The sequence below is a fragment of the Sinohyriopsis cumingii genome, chromosome 15, assembly GCF_028554795.1.
Source record: "Sinohyriopsis cumingii isolate HCF-2022 chromosome 15, ASM2855479v2, whole genome shotgun sequence".
Taxonomy (NCBI): Eukaryota; Metazoa; Mollusca; class Bivalvia; order Unionida; family Unionidae; genus Sinohyriopsis; species Sinohyriopsis cumingii.
In genome coordinates, this window is record NC_142975.1 from 43,018,209 (window position 1) to 43,046,205 (window position 27,997).

Below are 27,997 nucleotides of genomic sequence, written 5' to 3' on the forward strand. Positions count from 1 at the left end.
CTTGACTAAACATTATTGCTGAACATTTCATACTGAATCCAGCTTATGCCCAAGACATTTCATATCTAAATCTTTTTATCTTATTATGTGTCCCATCCTTAGAATTACTTTCCTTTTCATGCTGATGTCATTTTGCACATGAGCTTAAGTTTTTCATTTATGTATTTGCTCTAACCACGTTTTTAAAATTTATTTTACAAAGAGTAAAAATGAATTTTAACTCATTCGGCCCTGATCCCGTCTGTAGGCATGATCTGGTTTCTGCATTCAGTGGCCGATCCCGCCTGTAGTCATGGTTTGTTTACTTTATTCAGTGGCCAATCCAGTCTCCAGTTGTGATGAATGTGTGTTAGATACAACATCTGATTGGTTACAAATGGTTTTTTTCAAAGAACTAAACAACTATTAAACCAATCAGAAATGATTTTATTTTCATTTGTGGAAATTTGAATTGTTCAGAAGCCAATGGTTACTGTCTGAGAGCAGTTTCACTACACGTGTTCTATTCAGGAAAAATCATATGATGGGGAGCGTAAGAGTGATATTTGATGAGTACAAAAATGAGGAGTTTCTCGGGTTTGATCTAAAAAATATTGAGCAAGCTGAGGAAATATATGTTTGGCAGTTGGATATTTTGCGAGATTTAGATTTGGACATGTATAGAAGTTTCTGAGATTGAATCATCAGAAGATGAGGATGCTGACAGCGATAATGATAGAGTTCTTGCCGACAAACGTTGCACATAATTTTGTAAATAGTATATTAATAAGTTGTGAAAGACTTGGACAAATAGGAAAAGAAATACATCACTGTGTAGACAAATTCATTTGGAATAATTGGTGAAAATTTTGTGGTTTCTTATTGGATATAAGAGAAATTAAGGTAAGAGTGGTTGCATGTGCATGATGTTTTCAAAATTTTTCAAACTGGTAAAAACTCTGGGGCACAAGCAGCTAGACACAGCTTAGTGCTTCTGGGGCATAGCAGCAGAGATCCTGATGACAGTGCTGGGGCCGAATGAGTTAAAAACCATAGCTAGACCTTAGACTTAGAATCTACAAACAGCATATAATCACCTTTCATCAAACTGTTCAAGTACTACAGACTTCTGTTTAGTTGACCATCGTGTAACTAACAAAGATATTCATCCATTATCATTTAATTAAATGATACAGGAGTGTACACAGAAAGTGTACATTTCCAGTGTTTTCACCTGCTTTCCAAAAAATTGGACTCTAATATCCCCTGGTTTAAGTGTTTGTGGCACTTTATACATTCAGCGGACCATACCTGTTATTTCATTATTACTTATTATATGTCTATTACATCAACACAGATATGAACTTGTACATGTAATTCTTTCAGTTGCTGCAGTAGATTTATAGATGCCGTTTAATATTTAGCATGACCAAGTGGGAAATTCTTCTATTCTCCACAGTTTGCTCCCTTACAGCTTTATCCAAGCATGAAGTAATATTGATTAGGAAAAAGATTTTTATTTGGCCTAGGTGATAAAATCATGCATCTTGTTGACTTGGTGGATATGCCATATAATTGTGACAGTGAGCGCAAGGTAGCCAGTGATAAACGTAACTAATTTTACTGTGAATAAAGGTGCAATGCGCTTGATAGAGGAAAAAAATGCATTTCCATTGCAGAAAAATATGCATTTAACAGGCATCACTGCTAACAGTTATTCAGAATACAAAGAACCTAAAGTTTTGAAGAAAAATATTTTACTGCTCAGGATGAGGAAAAAAAGTACATATGTTCCTGATGTACAGCTTATTTATTAATACTGCAGTGGATTTAAACTCCATGCCGAAATTAAGGAAATTCCTGTGAAATGTTTCAGTTGTTGATTTTTTATAAGGAGGGTTGCAGACAATAATGACATTTTGTTTTTTATTCTGTTGCTTTAGAAACTGTGATCTTCAAAGTGCCATTCACCTGAGACCTGTCCTTTGTTTTGACTGATCGGTTGGTGATTTATTATGTTTAGATTATACTCTATTCAAACACAGGATGATGCCAAAGAAAAAAAGGTTGGAATCAGAATTAAATTAGTCTTCAAATGCTCCTTTGTGAAGATAAAAAATAAGTATGAAATCATTTAGGAAAATTTCAACCTGTATGTGAAAGATTATTAAATTTAATAGACTTCATTCATTACATGTTATAAAAATGTCATAATAAAAATCTTTAGAGATAATACTAATAATTAATTATTATATACTTAGTGTGAATTATAGAGACGTATTGGCAAGATGAGTTTCATATTTTTCATTCTTTTATTTTAACATATCAAAAATATATCCTTATATTTCCACACGTGAAAAATATATCCTTATATTTTCAGGTGTGAAAATATAAGATTTCCAGTCATACAATGCAACTCTTGATTGTATGTGCCAACAGAAGTTGTACCTGCAGCAACAAAAATGAGTACTTTCTGAGCTAGTACAAATAAATAGAAACTGCCTTACATTTCAGACATGGAAATTAATCTGATAAAGAAAACTTTGGCTAAGATGCCATACATGTCTCTCTGTAGTTATTTCTCCATTTCTTCCTGAAGTTATTTCCCCCTTTCTTCCTTGGCAACAAATTACAAACTCATTGTGATGCATTGCTGAATTGGACCTGTAATTTATTGATACAGTTAGATCATCACAATCCTACCACCTTCCTAAATCATGTATATTTATGTGATCATTCTATGAAAGTGTAGTGAACTTACAAAAAGGGGTGGGATGAGTATGTTGTGCCGAAGAGCGATTTTTATTATCTAAACTTTTATTCTGGAGCAAGTTTGGTAAATAATAAAAAGAAACCATCTCTGATATTCTTCACCACTCATTAAAATATCATGTTTTTGGTATCACATGATGAAATATATTGGGTATTAACATAGGAAAAGAAAATCTCCTTATTTTGTTTCTGGGATTATTCGGGAAAGTAAAGCACATGTACTAAAGTGCAAGTTTTTTAATAAAACATTGTTTTACTACTTCGTTAATAAAGGGAAATAAATAGTTTGTACCTCTTGCATTAAAAGGGTGTAGTGGTTAATTTTGAGTAAGAAAGGAATTAAATCATAATTCATCATGAAAATGGTGCTGATCTGAGTCTATGGCTGCCATAGTGGCCATCTTGAAGGTATTGTTATCACCACTCCTCCTGATTGGAATGGTATATTGGACATGTTGTTTTGGCTGGAAGACTTCTTATAATGTCTAATTAATCCTAAATGAAAATGATGCTGATCTGTTGTCTATTATGGCTGCTAGAGAGGCCAGCATGAAAATCTTTTCTCCTGAATGGATGGTCATATGAGCATGGGTTTTTCACTTAAAAGACTTCTTGAACTGTTTTATTGATCCTAAATTAAAATGGTGCTGATCTGAAGTCCAGTATATGGCTGTAATGCTGCTCTTCTTAAATAGAAAGTTATGTTGACAAGGGATTTTCATCTGTAGAGTTCACATGGTGTCTAGTTGGTTCTAAATGAAAATGACCTATCCTCAGTATGACCACCCTTCTAAATGAAAATTACCTATCCTCAGTATGACCACCCTGGACTATCTTGAAAATATTGTTATCTCTACTCTTCCCATAGGGATGGCTACATCAACATGGGGTTTTAACCTGTTGACTTCTTATGATACCTAGTTGGTCCTAAATGAAAATAGTGCCAATCTTACATCTAATATGGCTGTCATGAAAATCATGTTTTCACTTCTTCCCCTGAATGGGTGATAATTATGATGCAGAGTTTTCACTAAAAAGACTTGCAGTGATGTCTACTTCCTCTTAAATGAAAATGGTGTCCATTCTGACCCCCATTATATCCACCAAAGCAGCTAATTTGAAAATGTTATCGCTGAAGTATATCAGATGGTTTCAGTGCTCAGTAGTTAAAAGGAAGAAAGGGTCTCATCTTGAATTCCTAAAAACAATTTTCACCCAGTAGAGAGCCAGTACCTTTAAGGGACTTTGGTTTTTTTAAACATTATTTGTCTCTTTATGTCTCAACCAATGCATCCCTGAGGAGATTAGTTAAGACTGCTGAAAATTTGCTTTATGACCACCCATTCCATCTGTCCATTGTGCAAGATCTAACATTAATTGGATAAAAGAGAAAATAAGATCCCTCACAAAATTGTATAAGCTAGGTTCTCATGAAATGAGGACAGGTTAAAATGTGAAATATAACACTACACCAGCCATGTAGTAAATGTTTTATCCAACTCAAGATGCCATGATTATTTGATAATTACTTTTCAAGTATTAGAAATTTTGATACATTATATGCTAGCGTTTTTGTATTGCTTATATCTAATGTGGTTATATACACTGATTTGTGTGAATGCATGCTAATTAAAAAAGTGGTTATATACAATGATTTATGTGTATGTGTGCCAACTAAAGTTTGTCCTCGTCAAGAAAATTTTGTGTGTAAGCTTAGTTGCTTTTGAATTCTGAATAAAGGATAGATAATGTACTTCACGTTGTGCTTTTAAGAGCCAATTAGGAAATTAACAGTTATCACCCTTTTACCCCACACATGGTCTTCCCAATATGAAATACTTTTGGACTTGCCTAAATTTTTTAATCTCTACAGTGAATTTTAATCTCTACAGTGAATGCAGTCATAAGAGATGATGAATTATATACGATTCTCAAAAATCCTTATCACTGCCTGGTCATCACCCTGGCAACAGAGAGCATACTAATCTGTGAACACTGAAGCAAATGAAAAGAATAACACCACTAAACTTTCAGGAAGTCCAGAAAATCCAGATTAGGAAATTTCTGGAAACCCTGAGAGAGATAGAATGCTTCATTTAATAAGAAAAAATCCAACATGCTTTTGGTAGTACTGGATCACAATTAAAGATTCCTTAGCTTGAGTGTTAATTTAGCAGGCATCCATGGCAGTTTTGAAGTGAACAGAAGATGTGTCTTTCAGAAAATACATATATAGTGAAGAAAAAAAAAGAACAACGTGTCTCATAATTTTTATCAGTATTTGATAAAAGTGACCAAGCTACAACAGTTACATAACCATGCTACACTTCATGTGTAAACCATAAACACAATGCTGTATGTACGAGGACAAATGAATACACTTAATGTGTTAACCATAAGTACAATGCTGTATCTATGAGGACAGTCACTACACTTCACTTAACTTCATGTGTAAACCATAAGCACAATGCTGTATGTATGAGGACAGTCACTACACTTCATGTATAAATCATAAGTATATTGCTTTATATATGAGGACAATCACTTAACTTCATGTGTAAACCATAAGCACAATGCTGTATGTATGAGGACAGTCACTACACTTCACTTAACTTCATGTGTAAACCATAACCACAATGCTGTATGTATGAGGACAATGACTATACTTCATGTGTAAACTACAAGTACAATGCTGTAAGTATGAGGACAGTCACTACACTTCATGTGTAAACCATAACCACATTGGTTTGGGAATTTTGTACTGTTTTGAAGACATGGATCTCAGGTGTGAAATGTTACCAGGTAGCCTGTAAATAAATAGTGGCTGTAAATATACAGGAGCGCTGTTATTGCATATCTTGTACATTAATTTAGCTTTTCTTAAATAGATTCAGCTGTTAAAAAGGGAGTGTTTTTTAACTTCCCAGCTAATTTTTCCCTGTTGTCTGTTTTTATTAATATTAGCCCAAATGCTCTTTTTTCAAGAGGTGCTAGTTTTGCTATACTTTTATGATTTGAATTACCCCATATTGTAGTACAGTAATCTAAATAGGTTGTATCATTTAAATTACATCCTATTGTAATACAGTAATCTAAATATGGCTGTATCATTTAAATTATCCCATGTTTTAGTAATCTAAATAGGGTTGTATCATTTGAATTACACCATATTGTAGTAGTGATCTAAATAGGGTTGTATCAGTTGAATTACCCTACATTGTAGTACAGTAATATAAATAAGGTTGTATCCTTTGAATTACCCCATATTGTAGTCCAGTAATCTAAATAGGGTTGTATCAAATTACATCATATTGTAGTACAATAATTTACCATAAATAGGGTTGTATCATTTGAATTACACCATACTGTAGTACAGTAATCTAAATAGTTTTGTATATAACTGCTATAAAATAGTTTCCTATGTCTTTCTGGGAGAAAATGTCTTATCCAGCTGCGAAGCCATAAACTTTAATTTTTATTGATATATTTTATTTGTTCAGTCCATGACAGATTATTATCAACAAAACACCAAGTACTCTGTCATGACAGACCATTTGCACATTTTTCTCTTTCTATATTAGACATACAATAGTTCATCATTATCAAGATAGGTTTGGTTTCTTTTGATGTGTTAAGACAAATAATAATCTTATACTACCAGTATTAACTACCATGTCATTGCTTGTGCACCATTTGTCCAGTTTGTAAAGAAATCTCCAGTTCATACTTTGTGTTTTGAATGTCTAATAATGTTGTGTCATCTGCTTTGAGGAGTGGCCGAGTGGTCTAAAGCGCTGTCTGTTACGGATCACTGTTATCTCACCTCTGTCTGCGTGGGTTCGAGTCTTTGATTCAGCCACTGTGGGTATGTGAAAAAGCTTGCCAGTAGCTTCTCGTGGGTCGGTGGTTCTTTCCGGGGTTACTGGCCACCATGTATAGCATATCGTGTGCTGAAAAATGGCGTTAAACCCTACAACAACAACAACATTGAGATGTGTGGATGAAATTGAGTCCCCCAGTAAAAATGGTAGGTCATTAATAAATAATATAAATAGTATAGGACCTAGATTTAAACCTTGTGAGACTCAATATCTAATTGTTCTAGGTACAGAAAGAACACCATTTGTATAAACACACTATTCTCATTTCTATATGAAGTAAACCATTTAGTTGTGCTGTTATCATACTGGAATATTTTTAGTCTATTCCAAAGAATGCCATGATCCACCATGTTGGAAGCTTCCTGAAATCTATTTATACAGCTGTTTAAGTTGTCATTATTTTTATTCTTGCTGTTTATATATTGTACTTCTTATCCAGAGAAGTGTGTTCATTGACATGACATTTAATTTAATTGAATAATGTGTTGAGCTGTTTCCAAGTTGTTGAATGATCCATCATATCCTTTTCATGTAATTAATACTTTTTACATTCCTTCTCTTTGTCATTGGAATCTGTTTAACTTTTTCTGTCATTCATTTTTATAATGTTAACTCTTGCTTGTAAAACATATTCTCTTTATCCTCAGTCATAGTGTCTTCCCATTTATAAACTGCAGGGTTATCTTGAATTGCTTGATTTCAAATATTTTCTTGGTAAAGTTATGAAGTTGGTCTTTAGCAGAGATTACTTTGTATTTGGAAAATTCTCTTTTACAGACTTTAGATTCAGGATAATTTTGTCAGGTGACTCAGGGAGATTGATCTCTACTTTTGATAGTTATTTTCCTTGCCTGCATCAAACAGAGACAGATCTATTGCTCTATGATTGGAGTTAATATATCCCCAACTTTTTTAAAACACAACTTTATTTCTGGTTTCAGTTTGAGTTGTATGCTTCCACGTTTCAACTATTTAAAGCCCTGCTAAACCTGTTGAGTAAAGTTACATTTTTTTAGCAAGTTAAAAATGATGTTGTTTAGTTTTTTGAGCAAATGTCTAATTTTGCTGTTGTAAAATTAGTTTCCTTAACCACGTTGTGTTATTATGATGTTGCTTTCACTTTTCCCGGCCCTAGTCCCCAGTCCAATGTAGATTACATCCTCCAATTTCAGCAAAAGCCCAGTCTGATTTCTTAGTCATGTGGATTGATCTCCTCTTGATATTATGAAGAATACAGTGAATAAAACACAGAATGCAGCAAAAATAGAAAGTAGACAATGATGACACCATCCCCTACTACCAATTGGAGGGTGGCCTCAGTTTTTGTTAGCGGCATTCCCACTCGTACTCTCCATGGAAAACACGAAGCTGTAAATCAATCCTTGCCAAATAATTGACCACGTCTATATCAGTGTAACCACAGAAAAACTCTTTGGTGGTAAGCAGAATATTTTTCAGAAACGGGTCCGCCTCAACAAGCGTAAAAGAGTCGTCATCGAGTATAATAGCAACATAAATTGTGGCTGGTGATCGTCGCAAGTACCGATTAATGTTGAATTTCATCCACTTTGTCACTAAAAAGAACGTCTAAAATTTTCATTAGATACTTGCGCTGCTTCTTTGTTGTGGTGCGGTAATGTGCTATGTAAAATCAATTGAGTTAGGACGTCATTGGTATACTTATGATCCTAAAGTGTCTGTTTAATTAGCCGGTTTTGAAACATCTTCGAGACTGACCACATCAAAAACATCACTTGCTTCAGACGCAGTGGGTGAGTTATCATGATTCTTTTAAGGATATATTATTTCATGCACGATATTATTTTATTTCGTTCGTAAATCTACCCAAGTTTATATCGTTCCATTTCTAATGTCACTGCCAAATGTGCCAGCTCTTTAGTATACTCTGGCTTTGTTTTGGATAATTTGTACAACATTGTTTCGGCTTCTTTCATGAATCTGTATGACACATTCAAACAGATTATGGCCGAAACGTCCATGGGGCGAAACGTCCATGTACCATGTGGGGCGAAATGTCCATTGAAGTGGGGTGAAATGTCCATTGAAGTGGGGCGAAATGTCTTGGGCCGAAATGTCCATGGGGCGAAACGTCCAGGTACCATTCAAACGCATGTATACAGCGATTTAAGTTTTTCTGCTATATCTCTCATCTTCCAATCTTTTTATCAGGATTATGTCATTGCTAGATACGTCAATAAACTCATTCGTAATGCTTTGGCAATCAATTCCCTGTCTGTAGCTCAACATGTTCTATATTAAGCCACTCCTAGCATTGAATACAAAATGTATTCACAATTTGGCTATATTTTTTCTTTTTCACCGACTTAAAATTATAATATACCGAACTGTGAAGAAAAAAAAATCAATACACTGCAAACTAATATAGTAGGATTAGCAGCTTGTTTATATCGATCGCTACCGTGGATCACTCGTTCTCTCAGCAGCATCTTGTCTAGCCAAGGCTCCGACATGATAATGCTATCTACAAATATACTGGTGCTTTGTCCTAGCGACATCTATTGCATTTCATGAGTTGCCTCCCTTGGTACGTTATGCGAAGTTACCGATAGAGTTGTGCATTGCGCATCGGCCGAAAATGGTGGGGAGAGTTGACCTGAAAAGGATACCTTGGAAGTTAAACATCGAAAGTATGACCATGTACTAGAAAAAAGCCATTATAGGTGTTTTTGAATGAAAGGTATATGTGCAAACGCAGAAAGGCACAGGAAAATTGCTTGTTTATCAGTCCATTCAAGTTGTGTGCTCCTCTTGGTCCGATCGTGTAGGAACAGTGTTCAAATTTTAACAACTTAATTTTGATTGGATGCGGTGGCTTGCCGCCGCATGTAATGAAATTCAGAGACCCGAAGTACAGAAATATCTGCTCGATATGCCAAGGTGTAGATAGGTTTATCACATCGGAACCTTTGCTAGCCAAGATGTCTCTGCAGAGATTTTCCCTTTCCACAATGGCTGCAGACTAGCACAGTAGTATGGAAGTGGGCTGTTTGACCTTATTCAATATCCTATGGGGAAACGGACTCTAACCCCCATGATTGACACACTCGCGTCACGTGGGTGTCTATACCACTACCAATCCCTCGGCATAAAATGTAACCAAAACGTTATGGGCTGCGTGGTCGGGGATAGCTTGTCATGGGGGGTTAGAGGCGAGCACGGGTGGCCGCGGACCCAATGGGGAGGAAATTTGGCAAAAATAAATTTTCATACTACCTCGAAAAATATTTCTGAACGTACCAATACGTGTCACTTTCTACCGCAATTGTATTAGGTACCAACAATTCAATGTCCTTTGGCAGGGACCTGTCACTTATGTGTTCCATTTATATCTGTCAACAGTAGGAAAACGTTTTGCTCTGAGTTATAGCAAAACAACACATACGCATATCCATGATATTATTTGGAGCAAAAAGTATTAATTATCTTCTGAAAAAGAAAAGAAAATATGTCAGCTCAAAAGAAAATCACGGTCCTTACCCTATGCCGAAAATTAAATGGCCAAAAGCTTATATGACATGAATTTGCTGTATGTAACGTTTTTATAAATTGCAATCTAAAACCTGTAACCATAGTGGGATGATTAAGCTCATGCTATAGTTGACGCTATTGAAGACATCGTGCTGACATTCGAGAGCCTGTAGATAAAAATAAAAAGTCTTGATAATGAAGCCAACAATTTACGAGCTACACTGTTGGTAATAGGGACAAGACAGTAAACATGAAGCACTCTTACTCAAAAACGAGAACAATTTTAGTGAACCTGAGAAATTTACGTCAAGATGAGACAGTAAACGAGAGGGATCCTGAAAATCGTAGGATGATTAGCAGCCTTACAAAGGAATAAATACTTTACACATCTACATACGCTAGCAAATAACTAAAACATTATGTATTTTTGTTCTTTTTTTTATAAAACCGTAATTTTTGCAAAAAAAATGATTTTAACTCTAACATTATTCACACTGTTCCATTCAGCCACTGCGTTGGTATACCTGACACGTGTCAAACATGTGATTAAAGGAACAGAAATATATAGACAAAACTGCATATGTGTTATTGTTCCGAGTCTACGGAAAGAACGAGTTTGAAGCGGCTTGTAAATATGTCGAGGCCGTCAGGTCGAAACATATGTTCCTACAGTTCTTTCCCCATTCGGAACAAAACACCTGTATGGTTTTGTATTTATTGCTTACCCCCTTTATAGTTACACATTCTTTTCGATTTTTGTAACCTATACTTTAAAAAATATGAAATAGGCATTTGGCGTTTTATGAAATATATTGTACAAAACACCTGAAAATCCCTCATGTGACGTACGTGACCGCATCTAGGTCTATTATATATACTGTGCATTTGTGTAATCAGTCTGTCTGCATTGCTGAGATGGTGGTTTAGTCTTTAGATTTTAAGATTTCAAAAATGTTGTAGAGGATATATGAATTAATTTGAACTGCAGATATAGGCAAGTGGGTTTTTCCTTACTTCTCTAATGGAACATATGTTTTCGACCAGTAAGTGGCCCTTTCTTCATACACCATACATAATGAACTCTACATCAGAGAACATTTCACGGCAAACTGCAAAAAACAACACTACTAAAATACATTGAATTATCTTTAGAAATCTCATTAATTTACAATACTTTCAAACTGTCTATTTTTATAATTTACCATACAAGAAATTATTGATGCATTGGACGAAAAGCTGATAATTTAAGCTTATATTAAAAACAAAGTGAAGATTCAATCTCTTTCTAACAAATGCGGACTAGATTTTTAAGAATCATTTGGATATTTTTAAAAGATATTTCTAAACAATATTTTTTGGGGGTTTCTTCTCTTTTTCTGCTTGATCAGTATTGGGAATTTCAAATGCAAACAACCATACAGCTGCTAGCATGTGTCCCAGTAATGACATTGTCTCAACAACAATAGTTTAACAAAAGATGGAATTCTTTTACCTTCGCGTCAAATTCAAAACAGCTGGTGCCCTCTGTGATAAATCAACCTTGTTGTTGCAAATTTCTGTTAGTTTTATCTTAAGATTTACTAAACAAATTCAGTTCCACAGTACTATTAATAGACAAGTTATAGCTGAAGTGATTTTTGGGAGATGCCTTGCATTGTAGAACGGTGCGCATGGTTCAAATGTTTATTTTTTTCTCCGATTTATTCAATCTTTTTGTTTTGTTATTCGGCCCAGAATTCACCACTTTATGGGAATTATCAAACTCTTCTGAATATAAATGTTGTGGCCGTACTTACTAACCCTTAATTGTCTTTCTATAGCTGCCTTGTAACTATTAAGACTGGTTCAAGGTACAAATAAAGTAATTTTATACACCAATTTAAATGTTTAATTAACCAGGGGTAAAGTTTTCTCCGGCGTGGCCCCATTTTTAACCATACCTATAATAATTACCATTGCTCCCTAAGTCTTTTTTTAGAAAACTTTATCTGGATTTTTTTAAACTTTCGTTTGTAAACTTTCACCGGCAATGGACTTGGTCTCTCCTTCTCTGTCATGTTTGGTTTCAGTTGGAAATACCATCTTCATATGAGAACTAATTGTCAAATATTTTGTCCAAAATATTTTTGTCAGTCTCAAACTCAGCTAATTCTAATTTCTAATTTCTTAGCGGTAGATACGGTGACATAAATTCATTGGCGCGACTTAAGGTACTCCACAGTTATCGCCAGCAGCAAAAGCGCCATTTTCACCCAATATTAAAATTACAAAACGCGTGTTTACATTTTTTAATAGTTTAAAATGTATGGCAATAAATCATTCCCGACAGTTTATAATTGGACTATTCTTAAGTATTTCAAGCTGTAAATGGAGGAAAGAACGAGTTGGAAACGAAGTAGGAGTGTCGAGGCCGTCAGGAATTAAACATAGGGTAATGTATTTTTTTCTCTTCAAATGTATTGCATTTCTAATCACGCCTTGAATCTTGTCATGACCTACTGTGTCTTTCTCACTTTGTCTGAATCAAAAAAAAAATAAGAACAAGATTTCAGTATCAAAGTACTTGCTCTCTCTCTCTCTCTCTCTCTCTCTCTCTCCTGTGCTCACCAGCTTCATCTGAGAACTCATTGTCAAACATTCTGGCTAAGATATTGTTGTCTACCTCATCTAACTCTATTTTCTCGGCCTACATTCCATGAAATGCACATAAACTGCTCGTCGCTCCTTACGGAATTCTACATTATCCGCAACGACAAAGCTTCCATTTTAACCAATTATGACTGTATTTATATAATTTTTAAAAAAAAATGTCTGTTGGCATTTTTTATTAATATAAAATGTTTAGTTATAATTCATTCCAGATATTTTATAACTGGACTACTATTTAATATTTAAAGTGTGAAAGTAGTATCAGGCTCTCTCTGTGTGTGTGTGTGTGTGTGTGTGTGTGTGTGTGTGTGTGTGATACGGAATTTTATGTGTGTGATATGGAATAACAGATCTGAATATCTCTATCACAGATACAACCATTTTGTACAAAGAAGTTAATTTGGTGATCTATTTTGTCATGAATGATGAAAACACGATGTTAATATCATTTAAGTCTTGACAAGATACCTCGGTAACTATCGTATGTTACTTGCTGACGAAAACTACCGACGTACCGGTACAGTGAAAAGTACCGTGGTATGTACCATCAGAAAAAATTGCCGGGGTACACCGGTATGCCGGTAATATGGTGCACCTCTACTAACGAGAATAGTAAGTAGTTCGCGGACTTCGTTCTTGAGCTTGACTAGAACATCACTTTTTATAAGGAATTGAAACGAACGATATTGACATAAACAGAAATTAAACGTCTGCAGACGATTTGTTCATTAAATGCTTGGCGTTCGTGAAATTTCAAACAAGAACCAGTGTTTGCCAGGATCACTCAAAAACTACTTTTCAGCCGAAACAGGGCGCCATCACGTTGCTGTAAGACTAATGTAAAGCATCTTTTTCATACTGTTAATTCCCGGATGTGCCAGAATATTGTAATCTGCTTTAACTGTGTTTTCTGGCTAAAGTAATCATTCATAGTGATTAAGACGATACACACCGCAAGCTGCAAAAGACTTTATCTTATGTTTTATCGTAAGTTACTTTAATGTTTAGCCCTCCACTAACTTAGCTCCGTGGCCAGTCTTGACAACTGTGTAGGGGAATTGGGCGTATCATTTTACTTCAGCGATACATTGAATTAGAAATCACCGTGGATGACTGGTGTGTAATGAACTTACAGCCCATATCAGCAAACAGGTTCTGGGTTTGTTTTCGTTTTCCTATTTATTTAATAGATGTTAATTTCTCAAAGAAGTATAACCATCACCGACGTTGCTTCTGTAACTGAGAGAAGATATTTGGTAAGGTCATTTTTACTTATTTTTTAAAATTTTCTTTACGAACGCTACTACTACTACTACTACTTCCTGGAACTAACAGTTTATGTTTATGTTAGCCGCAACTACTACTACTACTATTACTACCTGGGATTAACATTTTAGGTGTATGTTAGCCCCAACTACTACTACTACCTGGGACGAACATTTTAGGTGTTTGTTAGCCCCAACTACTACTATTACTATTACTACTTCTACAACCTGGGGCTACCATTTTACGTGTATGTTAGCCCCAACTACTACTACTACTACCCGAGACTAACTAATATTATCATTGCTCCTAACTGGATATAGCATTTTATGTGTATGTTAGTCCCAGCTACTACTGCTACCTGGGACGAACATTTTAGGTGTATGTTAGCCCCAACTACTACTACTACTACTACTACTACTACTTTGTACAAACCTTGTCGGTGTATGACGTCCAGCTACTGCTACAACCAGGACGGACCTTTGAGCAAGAAGGTTGCCATAGACACTGCGTAGCAGTTGACAAAAACTTAGGTATACTATAGTGACTCCACCGGCTGGGCCTCGCTGCTAGCGTGGGGCCTTGAGCCTGGCTACTATTTCAACTATTTATTATGCCACAATTTGATAATAATAATAATAATAATAATAATAATATATTATTATTATTATTATTATTATTATTATTTGTCCTGTGTTTATGTCGATTCATATGAAATCCGTAGCATTACACATTGCACACCTATACAACGTTTCCTATCTTGTAAAATATCTACTATTATCATTTGGAAATAATGGTGCACATAACAACACATGAAAACTCTACACAGGAATTTCATCATAACGTTTTGGAAATAAGAGAAAATATGTCTCCTCGTACGCTGTGATTTGAAATATATACCGGTAGGAAAACGATATTGTTATGAATGTGTGTGAAGTTGTCATATGTGAAAATGTTCTAAATAAACAATTCCCTATCCGCTACTAACTATTCGTAATCCTCATCAATACTTTGTGTTCATTAGCACAAGCCAGATTTTTTTTTAAATCGGATAATGAAACTTTGCTCACGCTTCAGGTATCTACCTTTTAGGTAGGTGTATATGTAAGTAGGTAGGTAGGTAGGTACGATTGTTTTTAGTTCTGCCTGCTAATGTTTACCGAATTTAAATGGTTGGATTACATAAGCTACGATAGGAATGACCACGAAACAAGTCAACATGTGCGAAGCCGTATCAGGAGCTTTAATGAATTGTCGAAGAATACGATGTGGTGGACATCGAACCTTCAAATCTACGCTAACGTTTGTCTGGAGGACTAACCAGTACTACACATTGTTGTACGATGTGGACGACAAGCAAGCAGAACAAATGAAATACAGCTGTGTTCCTTGTATACTCGAGTGTGTAAATATGCTGTATTCCCCACCAGTCCTGACATTTTGACAGAATATATCGATGTTGAATACATTCACTATACTATAAAGTTTTGCCACTTACAATTTTGTACCATCAGGCCTGTACACGGCAAACCAATTCTGTCCTTTAAGCCATACGTGTCCTGAAACGTGTAATCAAGACCCCCTTTTTTTGTTGCTACGATGATCAATGATCAAGAAGGAGCCTTGACAGGAACATGGGTCAGTTTCGATTCGTTCATGATATCGTTCGCGGATAATGAGTTTTAAAAGCGTGCAAAGCTGTCACGTTCCCAATACAGAACATTACCAACGCGACGACGACGGCTCCGGTGAAAGAGTTGTTGAGTCTACGTCAAGAAATTTATTTAAAGAAGCTAGCGGTTTTACTTCTTGGTGTCAGACTCCATAATAAAAGACGAATTCAAAGAAAGGTACCGGTTCATAGAATGCATCATCTGCAAACACTTGTAAAAGAACGACGGGGTTATATCGTTTGAAAACGTCAGCTGAAATATATGTAGGGAAAACTGACTCAGAATACGATATTGCCAAAGTCAGTAATACTTGATTGATATATCGATATTTTCGACTCGCCGACGATAGAGAAAAATTCATGAAACATGTGGAAGTTATATGTGAAGATGTTATTTTTGCGAGTGACGAAGAATTCGCATAATTTGTACCATCCAATGCGTTTGGCAGTGACAGCATTGCTGCTTACGTGGCAGGTGCGCGAGTTATTTACTGCTTGACTGCATATTAGGCTAAGATACCAAATTATCGGCCAATCAAAACACTTGAAAGAAAACAAATATGATACGATTAATTAGCGGTGTTTTTATGAGTGTATGTGCTTTGGATTTTTCACGTAGCTTAACAATTTTTCAGTCATATCGCTACGATGTCTGCAGTGTGGCAGTTTATAGTATTGTCTAGCACTGGGGCATCATGTCGCAGACATGAAGCGTGATGTCCCACCCAGTCACATTCTCCTGACACCAGGCCGACCAGTCCTAACACTAACCTCGTAATGCTGAGCGCCAAGCGAGGAAGCTGTTAGTACCAGTTTTATAAGTCTTTGGTATGACTCGGCCGGGGATCGAACCCATGATCTCCCGCATCCGAGACGGACGCTCTAACCACCTGGCCACCGGAGCGGTAGTGTTTTAACGACAGTGTGCTTACCCAAGCCAGACACTATCGAGCGGATCGTCCTTTTGTTTCAATCCACCAAGTCAATGCAATGCAATGAAATTATTAAAAGGCAATTTACTGATATAAATGTCCAGTTCGTTTATGAGCTAATTAAATGACAGTTTTTCAACTTTAATTTTTTATTCAGAGGATTAACTTCAAAATTGAGATTTTGCGTTTGATGCGAGTTGATTAAATTAATTAAAGAGCGGTCGGTGTTTGTATTTGTACAACAACAGGTATATTATGGTCACTTTAGTAGAAATGGGTGTCAAATGATGTGAACAACAACATGTATATTATGATCACTTTAGTAGAAATGGGTGTCATCGGTGTTTGTATTTGAACAACATGTATATTATGATCACTTTAGTAGAAATGGGTGTCAAATGATGTGAACACTAATATGTATATTATGATCACTTTAGTAGAAATGGGTGTCAAATGATGTGAACAACAACATGTATATTATGATCACTTTAGTAGAAATGGGCGTCAAATGATGTGAACAACAGCATGTATATTATGATCACTTTAGTAGAAATGGGTGTCAAATGATGTGAACAACAACATGTATATTATGATCACTTTGGTAGAAATGGGTGTCATCGGTGTTTGTATTTGAACAACATGTATATTATGATCACTTTAGTAGAAATGGGTGTCAAATGATGTGAACACTAATATGTATATTATGATCACTTTAGTAGAAATGGGTGTCAAATGATGTGAACACTAATCTGTATATTATGACCACTTTAGTAGAAATGGGTGTCAAATGATGTGAACAATAACACGTATATTATGATCACTTTAGTAGAAATGGGTGTCATCGGTGTTTGTATTTGAACAACATGTATATTACGATCACTTTAGTAGAAATGGGTGTCAAATGAGGTATGTTTTCTATTTTTGATAAAACGAGCTTACCAAATAACTTATAAATGATGTTCAAAATGAAGATTCAAAGAAGGAAATTCAAGCAATGCAGAGGGAGAACGCCACTTAGTCTGAGGTATCAGTGTCTCCAAAGATTCGTAAGACAAACTCTGACACCAAAAATAAATCAAATATGACACAACTAAGAGATAAAGAAATTACAGTCATATTGGGTAGATTATAATCCATGGCTTGAATTCACTGACTCTGAGGGAAAGATGTTTAGTAGTACTGCAAACAATATCCTAAACTGACATGGCATGGATATTCAAACTGTATTCGTATTTGGAATTCAGGACTTAATCATGACAGTTCTGGACCTCATAAAGCCGGGTGTAGCTCTATATATGATTGACACTAGCTATCTTGTGCAGAACATCCCAGGGGCCCCGAGTGGCCGAGTGGTCTAAAGCGCTCACCGTTACGGATCACTGCCGTCTGACCTCTGCGTGAGTTCGAGTCTCAGCCTCGGCTAACGTTGGTACGTGAGAAAGCCTGCCAGTAGCTTCTCGTTGGTCGGTGGTTGTTCCCGGGGTTTTCCAGGGTTCTTCCTCCACCAATTATACTGGCCGCCATGTATAGCCTATCTTGTGCTGAAAAATGGCGTTAAACCCTACAACAACAACAACAACAACAGAAGATCCCTGAAGTTGGAGTTGCTAACACTCTACAAAGAAAAGCCATTTAAATTTTTTTAATAGTATGAGATTACAAGGATCAGATTATATTGTGTTGGCAATTTTGTGTATTTTTTCATCAAAGCAGTCTTGGGTGTTTCTTAGAACATTATGTTACTTGTTTTGAAGGTGATTTCACCCGAAACAATAATAAAATTGATAGGCGGTTTTGTGATAATTTTCACTCCGTTCTTTAGCACATAAACAGTAGTGTGCATCAGTTGGAACATGGCAGTGCACTGGACCACTGGAAACCTAGTACGATTCGACAACGTTATCAGTCTTATAAGTACGTTCATGTATAGTATGTTCGTAAATGAATAGTTAGGGACTAGTCCTATCCCTCCTTCTTTATTTAGTTTTGATTGAGTGGCCTAATAAACAGATAATGTTGATTTAGAACAAATAGGTGCTGTCTAATTGTTTTGTTTTTGTTGTTTTTTATATATAAAAAATTACTTTTTGTCATTCACTTGCACACTTTCTTTGTCGATTTTGACATCTGCAATGTTTTCTTTAACGTCTGCGTACCGACTTGGATGTTTTCTTTCACGTCCGTGCTTATCAAATATAAAGCGGTGATAGATATAATTTTGGGTTGTCACTCTAATTTCTAATTAGTTGATGAGTCAGTTTGTTTGCCACATTGTGCAGCGGGCCCTGATGGCTGGGATTTAATCCACCTTATAATTTTTATTTTTGTTGGCCAGTCATAATTAGTATATATTAAGACGATTCATCACGCCTTAGGTAATGATAGAGCAGATAGATGTTAGTATGTACAATCTCATCCTTTGTTCACCGTTCTAAATTATAATCTCATACCAAATATTGACTCGAACATTACACTGTCGCTTAGACATTTTAGTATAGAAAATTAGGGACCATAAGTACACTAAGTACTTTATATTCTGGATTGATAAGAAGTAGAAAACTATTTCTTACTATTATGCGTGACTCTAATTACAATTTTGTGGCTAACACAACATTGGTAATAGAGAATCCCAATAATAATACAACTGGGTTAAATTCGACTTTTAGTAGGTCTTGGCGTTTCAGGCACGTTACGGTCGATGTTTGGCGTATCCCTCCTTGTCCGTCTCCTCTTTTCACTTCAGACCTTCAATAGCGAGTATGTGGACCGATTCCCATTCGTCAAAAACCAGGTGCCCCGATGTAACGTCATTAGTCGTGACCAATCACGACTGACATCTCATTCTGCTTTGGTTGACACCTGGGTCTCAGTAGGTACAGACTGTAAATTCTAACTTTCAATTTGAGTCGGGTCAATTCCCACTCATGATATCCAAATGTACAGGCCGAATGGAACATTATAGTCCTACAACCTGCCAGCTTAATCTATCAACACTCTTTGAGTGCAGAAATGCGTGGGGGATGTGGCACTGATTCCTTCCCCCACGAACAATTTATCAGCCTGCCGTGCAGACACAAAACAGTCGCACATGCCCTTGTGGGCTAAAGAGACTATAATTCAACTGATTGATTGATTGATAGTCATGCCTTTCGTCATCAACTTATTCACGGAGACAAAATTAATAAGTCCAAACATCTTGTCCTTTTCATGTTGGAGAATGTAGTTGTGGAAGACAAGAAGGAGCGGGAGAAAGAAAAGAAGGAACGGCAGGTTAGACGATTTGTTCATTCAAACAGAGGTGACAACTAATATATATCGTGTTATAGAGTGGCACAGACGCATCGCTGCTGCGTTGTCAGACCTGTCATGACGACTCCACGACCGTTAAAATATGGGAGAAGCATGGCCTCCTAGAATGAAGACTGGGATATGGGAATAGAACAGCAAACGAGGAGAACGAATGGACTGACATGGAGCTTTTGCAGCAACAGCAGAAACAACACAAGAACATGAATATAGTAAACCACCCATAGTCCGTGAAGCAGAGGATCGGAAAAGAAAAGCAGTTTTTTTCCCCACTTCCCTACTGATATCCTTGAGTCTCTGGGTTGGGGATAGATGGAATAGAACACGTGCTGCCTGCTGAGCTAGACCCGGGGGGTGCATGCACTATGTGTCTAAAATAATCTAAACTATCCCTTTCAGTGCCACTCATATATCTTCGAAAAGAGAGATGCAACTAAAATCATTGCCACTCTATGTATTTTATGCTTGCATGTTTGCGCATGTCCATGTTTTTGTCTGTTTGCAAAACAACTAAAACTTTGTTTTAAAGAAAACTTCTACCCATTCTTGATTGGGTTAGTATGTTTGGGTGTCAAGTGTTTCTATAAACACTATTGCACTTGCTTGTTGGTGATAGATTGTGCATATTTCATCCTCCTTCTTCTACATTTTATCTGCCTCTTGTGTGATGGTATGTTTATGTGTTTTTAATTATAATGTAGCACTCCTGCGTAATGTATATTATCGTAAGGGGCTATGTCATCACATATTGCTGCTTATGTAACATATGAAGTTTCAGATACTTACAAATCCGAACATTGTTCTTCCAATATTCATGAAAATGTTCCATTATACTTAAAAATGGTATCGTGTCACTCCTAACACATTTTTAGGAAGGTTGAAAGTCGTGACTATCCCTAACTCATTTCCTTTAAAATATGACACGTAGCCATGTCCATTGCTGTGGGGGATGGGGGTGGGGAGGGATGTCTGTGTGTGTATCTCATGCCCGTCGCCATACCCATTGCTGTGGGGAGTGTCTGTGTGTGTGTGTGTGTGTGTGTGTGTGTGTGTGTATCACATGCCCCTCAGCCATACTGATTATAGTGTTTATAAGAGTGTGGAAATTACTTTATTCTTCTCAGATGAAACGTGGGTGAGTAAACGTTGACAATATTAGCACCTTCTACGTAGCAAGCATCGATATCGCCTTGCCACTTTACACGTTTTACATTCAAATAGTACAATTGTAAGACTTTAATTTAAGTGTTACAAAATATAATTACACGGCTGTCGTCAGTATGGGGCGAAGGGTCAACTGCTCTTATCCCCAATTAAGGTTTCCTGTCATTAAATAAGACAAACTGTTTTTAATACTGTAGTAAACAAACTCAGTTCAACTAACAGTTTGCTCCATACAGGCAACATTGGACTATTACACTGGAAAAATCACAAACTAAATTTCTTTTCACCAACATAGTTTCACATCTTAGACGAGCGTCGTTACAGATTTGACGCTAAACATTTTATCAGTCTCCTCGCATAGCGGTAAGTAAGATGAATGCACGAAAATTTATGCAAATTCAGAGGCCTCTTTCTCTCTCTCTCTCTCATTTCTATAATTTTTTCCCACTTTTTTATAATTTCACATAATTTTATTTTCTTTACACATGTCATTGATCAGATTAGCAGATCTGATATCAGTTTAAGTTAGCCAAGTTGTTTCACAACTCTGCTAAACAGTCTTATCTCTAAATCTCCTGTTCGTCTGTGTGCCTGCCTATCTCTTGCCTATTCCATCCCACACTTAACGCTGATAGATAGATAGATAGATAGATAGATAGATAGATAGATGCAAGCATGCACACAGAATTTGATGCAACCTATGTACCACTATGTTCCATAAATATTTTTATTGCATATTGTAATCCAGGAATATTTTATTGCATATTCTAGTCCATGAATATTTTATTGCATATTCTAATCCATGAATAGTTTTTATTGCATATTGTTATCCAGGAATATTTTATTGCATATTCTAATCCAGGAATATTTTATTGCATATTCTAATCCAGGAATATTTTATTGCATATTTTAATCCATGAATATTTTTATTGCATATTGTAATCCAGGAATACTTTATTGCATATTCTAATCCAGGAATATTTTATTGCATATTTTAATCCATGAATAGTTTTTATTGCATATTGTTATCCAGGAATATTTTATTGCATATTTTAATCCAGGAATATTTTATTGCATATTCTAATCCAGGAATACTTTATTGCATATTTTAATCCATGAATATTTTTATTGCATATTGTAATCCAGGAATATTTTATTGCATATTATAATCCAGGAATATTTTATTGCATATTCTAATCCATGAATATTTTATTGCATATTCTAATCCATGAATATTTTTTATTGCATATTGTAATCCAGGAATACTTTATTGCACATTTTAATCCATGAATATTTTTATTGCATATTTTAATCCATGAATATTTTTTATTGCATATTGTAATCCATAAATATTTTTATTGCATATTGTTATCCAGGAATATTTTTATTGCATATTGTTATCCAGGAATATTTTTTATTGCATATTGTAATCCATGAATATTTTTATTGCATATTGTAATCGAGGAATATTTTTGTTGCGTATCGTTCATCGTGCATATACAGGGTTCAAATCTACTGAAATTATCAGAGATTTCTTTGGCAGAAAACATGAATCGTTGGTAGAGAGCAATATTTTAAGCTGTGTTTCCCTATCTGGAAATAAAATAGTATTACTCAGTTGTGATAATACACATACATACATACATACATACATACATACATACATACATACATACATACACACACACATACATACATACATACATACATACATGCATGCATACATACATGCATCACGCATACATACATACATACATGCATACATACATACATACATACATACATACATACATATTCTTACCTGTCATCTTGTTCTGTAACATAATCCAATGATCTTTCTGTCTTGGATGTCCAAAGTAAGATCATCCTCTGGCGCAAAAAGAATTGCATCATGTTGGCTAAAATATATTCAGATGTGCCTCGGATTAAGATGTTAAGGTGATATTGACTTTCCTAATGAGATAAAACATCATTGATACTCTAATATTTAATTCACACCCGGCCATAAAGGGACACTTTTAAACCCCTTCTGTGATTATGAGACAAATGTGTCGGATACTATGCATCAGATCTTCCGGTTGTTGTTGTTGTTGTTGTGGGGTTTAACGCCATTTTTCAGCACATGATAGGCTATGCATGGCGACCAGTATTAATGGTGGAGGAAGAACCCGGGAAAACCCCGGGAAAAACCACCGACCCACGAGAAGCTACTGGCAAGTTTTCTCACATACCCACATTGGCCGAATCCTAGACTCGAACCCACGCAGACAGAGGTGAGATGGCAGTGATCCGTAACGGAGAGCGCTTTAGACCACTCGGCCACTCGGGGCCCCTAGATCTTCCGGTACAGACCAAGTGTGTGTGTGTGTGTGTGTGTGTGTGTGGTTTCGATTTTTTTACGTGGCGTTAACAATGTTTCGGTCATATCGCTATGGTGTCTGCAATGTGACCCTTTACGGTGATTTCTGCACTGGGGCATCATGCCGCATATATGTAGCATGATGTCCCACCTAATCACATTATCCTGACACCAGGATGACCAGACCATTAACCTCTTAATGATGAGCACATAGCGAGGCAGCTGTTAGTACCATATATTTAAGTCGTTGGCATGACTCGACAGGGGATCGAACCCGCGACCTCCCGCATCCCAGCCGGACGCTCTCACCTCTAAGCCGCCGGAGCGGTCACAGACCAAGAAAGAGAAATTGATTTACTTGTATTAAAAATTCCGGGACAGACTAAAAGCGATGATGATTTACTTACATTAGACACTCCGGGACAGACCAAGAGAAATAATGATTTACTTGCATTAGACATTCCGGAACAGACCAGAGAAATAATGATTTACTTCCATTAAACATTCCGCGACAGACCAGAGAAATAATGATTTTACTTGCATTCGACATTCCGGGGCAGACCAGAGAAATAATAATTTATTTGCCTTACAAATTCTGGGACAGACCAGAGATATAATGATTTTACTTGCATTAGACATTCCGGGACAGACCAGAGAAATAATGATTTACTTGCATTAGACATTCCGGGACAGACCAAGAGAAATAATGATTTACTTGCATTAGACATTCCGGGACAGACCAAGAGAAATAATGATTTACTTGCATTAGACATTCCGGGACAGAACAAGAGAGATGATGATTTACTTGCATTAGACATTCCGGGACAGACCAAGAGAGATGATGATCTACTTGCTTTAGACATTATGGGACAGAGCAGAGAAATAAATGATTTGCTTGCATTATACATTCCGGGACAAGACCAAGCGAAATGATGATTTACTTGCATTAGACATTCCGGGGCAGACCAGAGAAATAATGATTTATTTGCCTTACAAATTCTGGGACAGACTAGAGATATAATGATTTTACTTGCATTAGACATTCCGGGACAGACCAGAGTAATAATGATTTACTTGCATTAGACATTCCGGGACAGACCAAGACAGATGATGATTTAGTTGCAGAAGAAAGGCTATACAGCAGCAGTCAAACAAGTTATGTTCCAACTATGGCCACCAGCTATAATCAGTGACGATATTTTTTCTTTCTTTTCCTTTTCCGTTTAATCCTAGTCGCAGGTTTTTGGTTTTATATCAAGACTATAAGAAGAAAACAAAATAAACAAAAGTAGTCCCGCTTATAAACAAGATGGTTGCATCAACTATGACAGCCGAGGCTGAATACTCAGCGAACTGTTCAAATCAATGCACAAGGTGTGCTCATAAAGGGTCCTGCCCAAACACACCAGCTCAAACAGCCCATGAAGACGTGGTTAGTATGTCCTCAAAATGTCCAGACCCATACGGACCAACTCAAATCAGTGTTTACTCATACAAATCTCGGTAGTATAATCCGAAGGGGATCGTGTCCATATAGGTCAGCTGAAATTAGCGTACACTCGTGAAGATGGCAGACCTTGAAAGGACACAGACCATGTCCACCCCTAGAGGAAATTAGTCATAAAATTCATAAAGGACAAGTGCCTGTATAGCGTGCACGAATCCAGTCAATCTGCCAACACAGCCTTTGGAAAACTGAAACTGGTGAAATTGCGTCCATTTAAAGCTGAGTTCTTTCAATACTCCGTGACATGCGAGAAAGAGGTGCACTATGCACCGCTTTTATAGAAAGGTCGGAAGCTTCCGAATACAAGTATCGGTTTAATTTCTTACTCAAAAATTTCTTAAAACGTTGAATGTTATATAATGCACGTAATGTGAAGCATTCTGACAATATAATGCACGTAATGTGAAGCATTCTGACAATATAATGCACGTGATGTGAAGCATTCTGACAAATGCCGAATACGTTTTGATACCCATAATTGACTCACATGGCAATTTGTCTTTGACAACACATCTATGACATCCATCTTGGAAACAACAATTGCAAAAGGTGGACAGGTTGATGTAATCTATATGTACTAAAGGATATGGGAATATCCCACTTCAATGTTTTTATACACATGTTGGATGTCCAAAAGGATCTCGGAATATATCACTTCAATGTTTTTATACACATATTGGATGTTCAAAGGGATATGGGAAGATCCCACTTCATTGTCTTTATACACATGTTGGATGTTCAAGTGGATATGGGGAGATCCCACTTCAATGTTTTATACACATATTGGATGCTCAAAAGGATATGGGAAGATCCCACTTCAGTGTGTTTTTATACACATGCTGGATGTTCAAAAGGATATGGGAAGATCCCACTTCAGTGTTTTTATACGGACGTTGGATGTCCAAAAGGATATGGGAAGATCCCACTTCAATGTTTTTATACACATGTTGGATGTTCAGGTGGATATGGGAAGATCCCACTTCAATATTTTTATGCACATGTTGGATTTCCAAAAGGATCTCGGAATATCCCACTTCAGTTTTTTTCATACACATGCTGGATGATCAAAATGATATGGGAAGATCCCACTTCAGTGTTTTTATACACATGTTGGATGTTCAAAAGAATATGGGAAGATCCCACTTCGATGTTTTTATACACATGTTGGATGTTCAAGTGGATATGGGGAGATCCCACTTCAATGTTTTATACACATGTTGAATGCTCAAAAGGATATGGGATGATCCCACTTCAGTGTTTTTATACACATCCTGGATGTTCAAAAGGATATGGGAAGATCCCACTTCAGTGTTTGTATGGGCACGTTGGATGTTCAAGTGAATATGGGAAGATCCCACTTCTATGTTTTCATACACATGTTGGATGCTCAAGTGGATATGGGAAGATCCCACGTCAGTGTTTTTATGCACATGTTGGATGTCCAAAAGGATATGGGAAGATCCCACTTCAGTGTTTTTTCATACACATGCTGGATGTTCAAAATGATATGGGAAGAGCCCACTTCAGTGTTTTTATAGGCACGTTGGATGTCCAAAAGGATATGGGAAGATCCCACTTCTATGTTTTTATGCACATGTTGGATGTCCAAAAGGATATGGGAAGATCCCACTTCAGTGTGTTTATGCACATGTTGGATGTCCAAAAGGATATGAGAAGATCCCTCTTCAATGTTTTTATACACATTTTTGATATCCAAAAGGATATGGCACGCCAATGTTTCTTATATAAACATTTAAATATTACGGTGCTGGAAGCTATATAAAGGACTGGATACAGTCTTCCTTCTTTGCAACATAAAATAGTACGTGGTTTATTTTAAAGCCAGTAACAAGAATGAAACCAGGTATTTGTAATTTCGTATGTTCCATGACGGATTACTGTGAACTATATGTAATCTCTTATGTTCCATGACGGATTACTGTGAGCTATATGTAATCTCTTATGTTCCATGACGGATTACTGGGAGCTATATGTAATATCTAATGTTCCATGACGGATTACTGGGAGCTATATGTAATCTCTTATGTTCCATGACGGATTACTGGGAGCTATATGTAATCTCTTATGTTCCATGACGGATGACTGGGAGCTATATGTAATCTCTTATGTTCCATGACGGATTACTGGGAGATATATGTAATCTCTTACGTTCCATGACAGATTACTGTGAGCTATATGTAATCTCTTATGTTCCATGACGGATTACTGTGAGCTCGATACCTTTCCTTGTCTTTGTAAATGACAAAATAAAGCACGTCGTTAAGAAGGAAATACTGACTTCAATTTACATGAGATGAGAGTGTAAATGACGTACTGCCAAAAAAATGAAACACTGACTACAATTCGTATGAGATGAGAATGTAAATGACGTACTGCCAAAAGAATGAAGTACTGACGAAAATTCATATGAGATGAGAGTGTAAATGACGTACTGCCAAAAGAATGCCTGGTGATCTTTTCTTAGCACGATTTATCCTACCACCACCACCACTACCACCACCACTGCCTCTCTCTAAAACTGTTGTTATGACCAAATAACTCTGACAGTGGATACGATGACAGATCATGCGGTGGCGAATTTCTATTTTTTTTTTATTCTCTTTCATCTAATTAGCTTCGTTTTCCCACGAAACAGATGTAACAGGTAAATATATTATCTTGGCTTGATAAATGTCATCTGTATAAAGGACATGACAGATGGGTTGTAAATATGGTGACAGGTGAATATTGATACACACGGCTTTCATTTCCATCAGAGGACAACTTGCTGGCTGGTTTTGCACATAGCGTAAACCATTGTTATTTAATCATTACAGGTAAGGCGTGTCTCTGTGTCTCATGACTGTATATGTGTTGGCGAGAGAGAGAGAGAGAGAGAGAGAGAGAGAGAGAGTCAGAGACAGACAGACAGACAGAGAGAATAAATTTTACTATTTTCCAAAAAGTCTCAGCTAAATATTTTCAGTGCACGTTAGCCAAGTT

General features: G+C 36.4%; 1 protein-coding gene across 3 annotated transcripts in view; it reads left to right on the plus strand.

The window, feature by feature from the left end:
- Positions 1–13,926: 13,926 nt before the first annotated feature.
- The window catches only part of LOC149781702 (sex peptide receptor-like), a 40,187-nt gene continuing 26,116 nt past the window's right edge, over positions 13,927–27,997 (plus strand). Inside the window, exon 1 of one of the 3 annotated variants that reach the window (XM_089935790.1) lies at positions 13,927–14,047. The gene's annotated coding sequence lies outside the window, so the exon portion shown is untranslated. Of the gene's footprint in view, positions 14,048–21,323; positions 21,492–27,701; positions 27,832–27,997 lie in introns of those variants that run through there. The other 2 variants (XM_089935789.1, XM_089935791.1) reach the window with 2 other exon arrangements.